This window comes from Peromyscus maniculatus, chromosome 19 (genome assembly GCF_049852395.1).
Source record: "Peromyscus maniculatus bairdii isolate BWxNUB_F1_BW_parent chromosome 19, HU_Pman_BW_mat_3.1, whole genome shotgun sequence".
Lineage (NCBI taxonomy): Eukaryota > Metazoa > Chordata > Mammalia > Rodentia > Cricetidae > Peromyscus > Peromyscus maniculatus.
This window is the reverse complement of record NC_134870.1, coordinates 69,923,069-69,933,470: the sequence shown is the minus strand read 5'-3', so window position 1 is coordinate 69,933,470 and position 10,402 is coordinate 69,923,069. Positions and strand designations below refer to the sequence as shown.

General features: G+C 38.9%; 1 protein-coding gene across 1 annotated transcript in view; it reads left to right on the top strand.

Annotated features, from left to right (window-relative positions):
- The first annotated feature begins 1,582 nt into the window (after nt 1–1,582).
- Slc14a2 (solute carrier family 14 member 2) overlaps nt 1,583–10,402 on the top strand; it is a 441,163-nt gene continuing 432,343 nt past the window's right edge. Inside the window, exons 1-2 of the mRNA XM_076555557.1 lie at nt 1,583–1,772; nt 9,713–9,822. The gene's annotated coding sequence lies outside the window, so the exon portion shown is untranslated. The remainder of the gene's footprint in view (nt 1,773–9,712; nt 9,823–10,402) is intronic.

The window sequence follows — 10,402 nt, the reverse complement described above, 5'->3', positions numbered from 1 at the left end:
ATCATTAATTTGTCCGAAGAGCCCAGATTTCTTTCAGTAAGTAGATTTGGCTAAAAGAAAATGGTGAACTAAATTCAATATAACGAGACATTATTTTCCCTGTTCATCCTCACTTATAAAATATTTGGTGTTCTTTCTTTTGGTCAGTTTCACAGGACTACTAAGAATAGATAAAAGGCTTCACGAAGTCATAGGATTTCTTTGAAAAAAGAGACTTTCAAAATGGATGTGTGACCCCCTAGGAAAAAAATTGGAAAAGCAGCTAAGATAACATACCATCTTTCTTTGCCAGTTAAGACCACACAACTCTTATAAAGATGGGTTGACTATTGAACTATCACTTGAAAACTTCTTAAATACATGATCAAATTAAATTGATAATATACTAAATTTCTTTTCTTCTTCCCTATATATGCACTAAATTTAAAGAAATAGACTCTTCTTTAATCAGCGCCAAGGGGAATACCACAGCAAATTTTAATAAGCTACTGTTGCTTGTTTAAACAAAGAAGTTAAAATGTGTATTGTTGCAATGTATCTTTCATATGTGCTCAGTCTCCAAAGCCTTGTGCTTATTTACAAGTCTCCACAACAGAGCAGTTGCCATAGATATAGTAAAAGCCCAAAGGACAGCTTGCTGAACCTTTGGAAAAACAATTGCATTTCCAAAGGTGAGGAATAGATATTGAGTTTTAATGACAGTTGATCTTTAGGATAACGTCATAGTTGATAGAAGGTTTTCAGAATAAAATCCAAGATTTCAGGTAAATCTGGGGACCAATTACGTGAAATTCAAAGAGAACAGTGAATGCCAGTGAGTCTTACAGCAACTATGTGCAAGTCAGCATTGGGAATAAAGCCTTTTCTGAGATAATGATAATGAAGATGTCGTGAAGATGACCACAGATGGTACTCTGGGCTCCGGAGTTTAAGTTGCTTCAGTTACAAAGTAACTTCAGTTGGCAACTTCATTCCATTCCTCTCAAAGGGAAAGAAGCCAGCTCCCATTGGAGGTTTTGGCCTTCTGAAGATCTATTTTTATTATTTTTAATGTGTGTGTGTGTGTGTGTGTGTGTGTGTGTGTGTGTGTGTGTGTGAGTGTGTGTGCTCAGTTTCTTTGTCTTTTTAACATTTTCTTTTCCCACCTGAAACTCATGATCAAGTACACTCATGTACTGACATTCAAGATCTCCAATGGAGTTTTCCACTCTGGAAGGCCAGTTTACGAGCCCTCCTTATCTTCTATCAATTTGAAGACAAAAAAAAATGTCTTATGAACATATGATTTGTAAAAATTTAACCTCTTGGTAATGTGTAAAGAGAAGGGGGAATGAAGCGGGAAGCAATGTGGTGGGAAGGGAGTCCAAGTAGAACAAAGGTGGCCCCGGGATGCACGGTCATCCAATGGCTCCGGCCAGAGAACTGAGATGGGCTGTCTGGCTATTTAATAAGAAGCGAATCCTCCAATGAGAACACGCTCTGGTCCACACATATCACTTGACCACTGAAGGAGAACAAGATGTTGATGAGATTAGTACTTCAAAAGAAAGTCTTCCAGAATGACAAACCCACTGCAGAGCAAAGTAGCTGAAAAAGAGAGGACAGACACGGGCAGCCGGGGCAGCAGACATTGGGGACACTCACCTGTCCTCTAGGCTGGTTCTGATTTCTGCCTTGACCACTCACGGAAGACTGTAAGTTCATATGTAAGGTGGTCTCTGTAATAACGTCAGCTACACAAAGCCATCACTGCGAAGCTCGGGATATGTGAGGTAAGGCTTAGTTCATTCTCTGGCTTCATCTTCTCTTGATAGCATTTAGAAATTGATCTTTTCTGTTTGTTCATGGGTGATTATTGGCTTCTAAAATTCTTTATCTTTTCTGTTTCACCCACCAAAGTCAAAATGCACCACAATATGAATGTTGAATTTCTATACAATACTTGTTTTTATTGAAACATTTGAGGATCTTATTCACCAATAATATAAATTCTATGCATGCTTTTTGAAAACCAGTCTTCATAGTATGGGATTAAACAGCTGTTATTTCATATAGAGTGACTTCTTAGTTTGTCTCCAGGACCCCTTTTATCCTCAGTCTAACCCTAATTTATAGAGTTAAAATGGTCATTTAAAATGTAGCCTTGTACAAGGAGATGATCTAATTATTCAGCCTTACTCTATCAATGTAATGAATTATGGAGTTTTCCCAGAGTATTTCACCTGAGAGAAGGAATGTGTCAAATGCTATAGTATGAATTTTCCAGCAAGCCAGTATAGATGCCAGAATCTTGAGTGTTTAGTGCCATGATCTAAGAGTTATTTTTATACAGCTCAAAGAGCAAATGTTAATAATTCATATTTCTTTCTCTAGTGCTGGGAATATGTGTTATACTGAAGAGGCTTTTATACACATAGAATATACCATGTGTGATAATAGTATATTTAGTATTCATTCAAATAATAAGCAGACTGTCACCTATTTGTGATTACTCCAGAAAAAAAATTAACTAAAAAAATCTAAAGCAAATCCTCAAAGAATTCAAATGAGTTTCTGAATCAGGAAATATCAACTTATTTTTCTGTGTGTGGTAGAGGGCCAGTATACCTGCGAGTATGTGCATGTACATGGGCAGCCCAGAGGTCTGTGTCAGGGGGATTCCCCAGTCTCTGTCCACCTTATAGTTTTTTGAGGTGGAATCTCTCAATGAACCTGGAGCTCACTAATTCAGCTAGACTGGCTGGCTACATGAGCCCTGGGTTACCTTCCCTGCTGCTGGAAACAGGCGCATGCCTGTGCACCTGACTTTATGTGTATACACACACACACACACACACACACACACACACACACACACACACACACATATATATGACTGATTATCACACTCAGGTCCTCATACTTGTGTGGTAAGCACTTTCCCAACTGAGTCACAGTCCTAGCCACAAATATCAACTTCTTCTTGAGACTCCTGCTAGTCAAACAAATGGGCATATTCAAGCCTCAATCTGTATGCCTGCCTGGAACCCTATTCCTACTATGAAGCCTGGCTGGATGTCTGTTAGGTGAAAAAAATATTCTTGCACATCTGATGTGTGTTCCATCTTCACTGTTATATGATTGTTAAGCTGCTGTATGCAGTGTTCTGAGTGCTGTGAAACATCTGACTGATTCCATTGACTGTTGGGGGTTTGATGGCTTTGGGTATCATTGCATGCTGCTGTGTGTAGATTAAGTATAGCTTTAGGCCTAAAAGTAAGCTGAGTGGTCATGTATTCTTATTTTGTCTTGTCAATAACATCTCTAAGAGTAAGACAGGTACTGTAAATTTATTATGGCTAAGAAGCTTTATGCTCAGTTCCATTCACAACGACAGAAAGGTAGTTTATAAATTGTTGTCTTAAATTTAGGTGAACTGAATAATGTCAAGGGAAATTTTGTTTGGACAAGTAAGCTATGATTTGATTTTACTGAGTCTAATTCAACCAATGCATTTTTATAAATTAAAATAGCTTCCAAATTTTAACCTCTGCTTAAGATTTAAAAAGAACCATTTCTAGGGAAGATACCTACCCAAATGGCTTTCTAAAAATTATCCTCTGCTTTATGCCTCTATCTATACTAATCTTTCATGAAAAAAAAAAAACCTTATGAAACCAGGAGGAAGTGAGTGAGGGTGTCTGAGGAGACACAGGCCTTGGGTAACTGCCTTCTTAGCCTTGCTCAAAAGCCTAAGCAGGAAATACATGCATTTAGTCACAATCATGGCCATGATTACACTGTGAAATTAGGTCAGAGTATCCAGTTGGTGCTGGGCAGGGAACACAGTGGAAAGGGTTTCTCTCTGTATCCTAGCATCCAAGCTACAGTTTTGACTTGGACCACCTTCCAGCAGTACCATCTGTCAGATAGCAAAGAGGATGAGAGATTAGCATCACCTCTATCTGCTGATGGATGGCACCCTCACACCAGTGGGTCAAAGGTGACTGAGGTATGGTTTTTACGAGTATAGGTGTATGAACTTTGGGCCAGTAAACACTAAGAGCAGGTTGCACTGTTCTTTTTATCAATTATCTGACGGAGGGTCTTTAATGACTTCATGCTGTAAGTTGCAAAACATTTTATTAGAGTCAACTCTAAATTGTCTGGGGATGGAAGGAGCTGAAAGAACTGGACATCCACATTTGTTGAACAGAGCAATATAATGAAGACCGCTGGGGGTTAAACACAGAAGTAGGGAAAAGGTCATTGCTGTTATGGTGCTTATGAGCCCTTGATGAGAAAAAAAAATAGATTGAGTAGGTGCAATTCAAAGACATACCATTCAAGGCTTCACGGCTTGCACTGAGTCTAAAATTCCATCAATACTGAACCTATTCAGGGGGGTTAGAAATCTTTTCAGTCTTTCTCGTGTTAAGTATGTAATGATCCTGTAGAAGATGGAATGCTTCAAAGGGCACAGCCTTATAGAGAAGACACCTGGCTGGGCCTGTTCTGGAATCTATTAGCTTTTATTCAGAAAATAGAGCAAGCACTTAACATGAGTCAGTCCCTGTTATTTCCACCAAGAAAACTGTTACAGACACTTCTCAGTACAAGAGAGGGTTCCCAGGCGGTTCTGAGGCCCAGAAGGGTAGGAGGAAGATTTATGTGTCGGATCCCTACTCTTACTAAGAGCTCTGAGTCATGTAGGTTCATCATTAGAGTAGGAATTGACAACATGATGTGGAGGGAACAGTGAGGAACCGAACCTCCATGGAGACAGAGTAGAAAACCATGCGCTTTCATCTGCACAAGTGACAGATGCCTTTACACTGTAGTGGAGAGGATCACTGTACTAGTAGACATGAGGGGTGGAGTCAAATTCTGGGCCTTGTCTCAGAATTGTCCACGGACTCTGGGTAGCTTGTATCAGCCACTGTAGAACATGCTTTTCTGAAGACTATAGTCCTAGAAATGTAGAAGAAGGGTAGATCCCATTTATTCATTTGAAATGCAGTTACATTTATTAAACAAGTGCTAACAAAGTCCCTTCAGGAAAATTAGTGTATGCACACACACACACACACACACACACACACACACACACACACACACACACACGGAAAGTGAGAGAGAGAGAGGGGGAGAGAGAGAGAAGAGACCACAATAGATACTTGATTTTAAAAGGGAATTTAGATCTACCCAGGTTAGCCTTAATCTGTAATTATTTATAAATTATGTTATTGCCTTTTCTAGTTTGGGGAGTCTATGAACACATTTATAATTGGACATATAGAGCATTTCAAGCATTTCATTTACTTTTTTCCAGGGAATATTACTTACTCAGAATTTGTATCTTTCAAAGGAAGTCGAAATATTACATCTTAAATGAAAAAAATAATTTGAGATTTTGGAATGCTGGTTGGGAGGGCTGGGTGAAGGTGTGTGCATGGAGGGAACTGAGGACATCCAGAGGATCTGATAATACGTTATCAGATCAATAATCCAAAAACTGTGAGTATTTGGAAAACAGAAAAATGCTGTCATTTGAAGCTACTATAAATATAAAGGTCTTTATGTGAACTTTGTGAGTGTTCTGATCCAGTGGTTCAATAATCCTATTACAGAGGAAACATCAATCTCTAGGCTGTGGAACACCTGGGAAATGTGCTTCAGTCCAAGTATGCATAGTAGATAATGCATTAACGTTATAGTTTATCTCAGGACCTGATTGGTAAATAACATATAATTAAGTATATTCTACCTACTAGTCTATGTCTGGAAACAATGAAAGGACTTTGTAGATATTTCAGGCTGGGGCAGGAAAGATGTGAAACACTTCGCTAAAGGTTGACGTAACATTTTCTCATGCGAATACTACAAACTTCTGGAAGAAGAAACGGAGAAATGGAGAGGTGAAGGGGATGTGAGGAAGACTAGGAGAGTTAGCAGAGGGGGGATAAAGGAGGAAGGAAGGGGGAAGAGAGTGAGGGAGGGTAAGACAAACGGGGAACAAGAAAAGGGAAGAGAAAGTGGAAGAAAGGACAGGTAAACATATACATTGTGTGTGTGTGTGTGTGTGTGTGTGTGTGTGTGTGTGTGGTTTACTTGAAAGTCCAGGATTGAAATCAACAGATGAATCTGATATTTTAGTCACAGCACTTAAACAGTTGCTCTCAGTATCTTAAGAATCAGTTTTTGAATACTAAGGAAAATACGAGAGTTACAATAGTATCTATGTATGAAAATGTCATAACAAGATTCATTATCTTGTTCATTAACCACAAAATTCCCACAGGATTCTTGAGGAAGAGGAAGAAAAGAAGGGGGACTCCATTGATTGTCAGTAAGAAGGGAGGCAGACCAGATGTACAAGGAGTCACACAGACACAAGAGGCACACATTTCATGACAAGGCATTTTCAGGGCAGCTAAAGAGATTTCTGCTAGGGCATAGTGAAGTCAGAGATGGCCAGGACAGCTCCCCTAATAACAGTAAACATTTATAGAGCTCCTTGGACTCTATATGGCATCCACAGAAGTGACATTATTTCCCACAATAACCATGCAGGTTTACATATTCTCCTTCCCATTTTCAGCAAAGGGAATTGTTGCTCCGGGAGGCTTAGTGTCTTACCTTAAGACCATTCACACAGCAGCTATAAAACTCACAGCCTCTTGATTCTAGATTTTTTTTACTTCTCACTTCCCTTTGTCTTTGTAGAGTCTCCTAAGTTACCTCCAAGGAAGAAACTTAACTACTCAGAGCAGACAATGCCACAACTACCTGAAGTTATTCCTATAAAAATGCCAAAACAAAACAAAACTCAGGCTTGAAGGTCTACAAGTACAATAAAATAACTTTCAATTACTGTAATAAAATATGCACTACTTTTTCCGGCCAATGTGATTAAAGTATTTCTGAGTTCTGTAATGATGAAGCCTTGTCACCATACTGGAAGTTTAAGGAAATTTCCCATGTGTTGTTGAATGTCAAGAAATTAAGAGACATTGTTTATGGACAGTTATTTCTAAGAGCTATGAGACAGAGGGTGATGCAACCCAAGTTGCCAGCATCCCTGTACGAGGCGTGGGGCAGGGGCTGTAAGGAAAACACTGATGGATGAGCAGCCAGCTACCACAGACCTCAGAATATGTGGGAAGGGGAAGAAAGGGGGACAGTGGAAACAGGAGAAGCAGGAAGGTGGGTGTTCTGTTCGGAGATTGGAGTGTGAGTGTGGTTGAATTAACCAGACAGCTCACTTGGGAGAATAGTCGAACCTGGAGAAGAGAAGGATGGAAGGAGGAAGGGGAGAAGGGTGCAGAGTGAAGCCAAAATGCAAACTCGGAAACAGATGAGAGGAGGAAGAGAGCTGGTGATCAGCACTGGAGGAGGGTGATCTAGTAGGAATACAGAGGACTCATCAGGGACGGGAGCTGGGATTGGAAAAGACCTGTTACAAAAAGTATGTTAGGATTCTAGAATGAGATAGTAGCAATCAAGAAAATCATCAACAAGAAGAAATCATTGTAATTATTATTCTACCATTAGGATTAATAAGGAGCATTTCCAGAATTGGTGCTGATTCATTTGGAGATACATGATACAAAGCTAATTTTGAGAACTACTAGTGCATTCAAAGATGTTTAAAAATCTTGAAAATGCTGGGAAAGATGGTGCACACCTGTATTCCAATGCTCAGGGAGTTGAGATGGGAAGGTGATGAGTTCCAAGTGGAATTATACTTTTGAAAGCAACAGAAAATATTTTCATTTTTCCTCCTATGCCTCGGTTGTGACCTGTGCTGCCAGGAAATTCTCAGGGGAGCTCTGGAAGACACAAGAAACCATCTGTTCTGATTTGATTTTTTTTTTTTTTGTGAGGGAACCTCCCCCTCTTCCATTTGGCATCAGGATACTAGAGTTTATCTTTCTCACTTTTAAAAGAAAATTGTAAACAATGCAACCAACATGCTTTCCAGAGCCCAAAGAATAACTAACTGAAACACTGCTCACCTTCCTTTGCCTTTTTGTCCTATGGTCTGACAGGGACTCAGTTTTCCTCACATTCTCAACCTACAGAAATGCTAACCAATCTCAGGTAAAAAAGAAAGAAAAGAAAAGAAAAGAAAACTGCACACCAAAGCCTGAGATAAAGAGCAGGATGAGTTTCACAACTCAGGACAGGTATTTGAATTTGTATATGGTTTCAGAAGCCCCAGAGAAAAACTCCCACCACTAAGAATGGAGCTACAAGTTATCACCTTGATCTTACAGCTCTCCCCACAATTCTACCTGTTTCCTCTTTGCCCTCTGTCTCACCTCCTTCATCCTCTCCTCTTCCCTCTATTCCCTCTTTCTCCTCTGTTTTTTTCTCCCTCCTACAGCAATCATAAATACCATTGCTGGCTGTTATTCATCACTCTCCATTTACCAGACATTGTGCTAAATGCCCAATATATACATCATTATTTAACCTGTCCCACAAAAATGCCATTTACAAAATAGTACAGTTTCAGAACAAGAAAAAATTAAAAGGCTGCTGCCCTATGATTATACTGTCCTCAATGAAAACAGAACATAGTTGAGGGGGTATCCATCATTTCAATGGAATTGCTTTTTCTACAATAAAAGGAGGCAGCATAAATGGAATTCGCTTTACCTTAATGCCATTGTATGAGGATAACAGTAAAAGGCTTCAATTACTTATACATGTGGATTTGATATATCAAGTTTTAAAAGAAGCTTACTATTTATTTAGATGAATTATTTTTATGGAATTTATATGGAATTCATGCGTGTGTATTTTTCTGCAGTGGAGTTATTTGATAACTATCTTGGTATAAAAAGAAGAAGGATAGAGTATTTTATTTATATAACTCTCATGTATATTTCAGCCCACCATAGATTAGACTTTTGAGTATATGTTATTTTTATTTCTATGTAATGCACATGCCATATTGTTTGTGTAAATATACTGTGGACCTTTTTTTTTTCTAGAGTTAATTTGTACACTCTAAGAGACAATAGCAAGCCTAAGCAATGCATAACCATGTTCTGGATTCAAAAAGCAGCAGAACAGTACTTCAATCCAGGCCTTACAACTCCATAGCTACATGATCTTGGGAGAGTTCTTTAGTCTGTATGAAGTCCACCAAGTTTCTTCTTTGATAAATATAGAGTAATGATAGTAATGATTGCTGCTTTCCACAGTCATTGTGAAGGTGGATTAAAGAAGTGAATGAAACACCCAGCATACAGTATATATTCCCCAGGCGCCAATCCTCCTTCTCCACCGTGCTTTCTATTTATTATAATGTGCTCTGTCTGCATCTGCACTGACCTTGACCTATACCTACATGTGTGCATTTGTATATTCTCATATTTACGTATGAAATCACATTCATTAAGGACATAAATTTATGGAGTTCTAGGTGTATCTTCCAGTGCAAAATCAAGCTTCACTTCAATCCATGTGGAAGGTCATAAAGAACCTTCCTTACAAAGCCAAATGCTTCTCTTCGATATAACTGGTAACAGTACCCTGGAAGCCACAGATGTATCCTAGCACCACCTAGTGGGAAATTCCACTTTCTACCCCATGCTGTAGTGTGCTGGTTCCAGCCATGGCTCCCACTCACCATTTTGTGAGGGCTGGGGGTTCCTTCCACCACCCCAAAGAATGCCTGTACTGAATAAGTTGATCTCCATTTCTATTTATATCTTTCCAGTTTTCTTACTGAGTGGTTCTGGATGTGAGTGCACTGCCTTGACATCTTCCTGCCTTTATCAACAGACAAGGAGAAGACTTGAAGCACCTCATAACCGGACCTGAATGACTGTGAGTCAAGTATCATAAGTCTGTGTCTTCAGATCCTAGAAGGATAATTGTGTGTCTTATGAGAATGACTTACTAGATCTAAACTTAGGAACATTTTACATTTTCTCTAAAAAAAAATAAGAATTCTTACTTTCAAGGGGAATTTTGAGTCACAAACAATTCCATAGGCCAGTTGTTTCCAAAAGATGGGGTGCCATTGCTGTTCTTTTGGTCATGAAAAAAGCCAATTTTGATTGCAGAAATTGTTTCTACTTCCCTTTCATTAACTCATGGGATAATCGTGAAGAAAACCCAGGCCATTGCAGTTGTACCTATACAGATGATTATTGTGCAAGTGTGTTATCCCCTTCAAAATCTTGAAGATGACTTAGAAATGTAGTCATGGATGAAGTAAGAAATTCATGTCATCTTGATTAATTAATTGGTCTGAAGAGCTAATAAATGCTATAGAAAATCACTCAAACTATTATCAATGTTTGAATGAAATGTCCAGACAAATTAATTATCCTATTTAGGCTTCTCATTTAACAGTATGGCACATATAAGTAGGGTAGAAAACTAGTGTTGCACATTCTCCTAT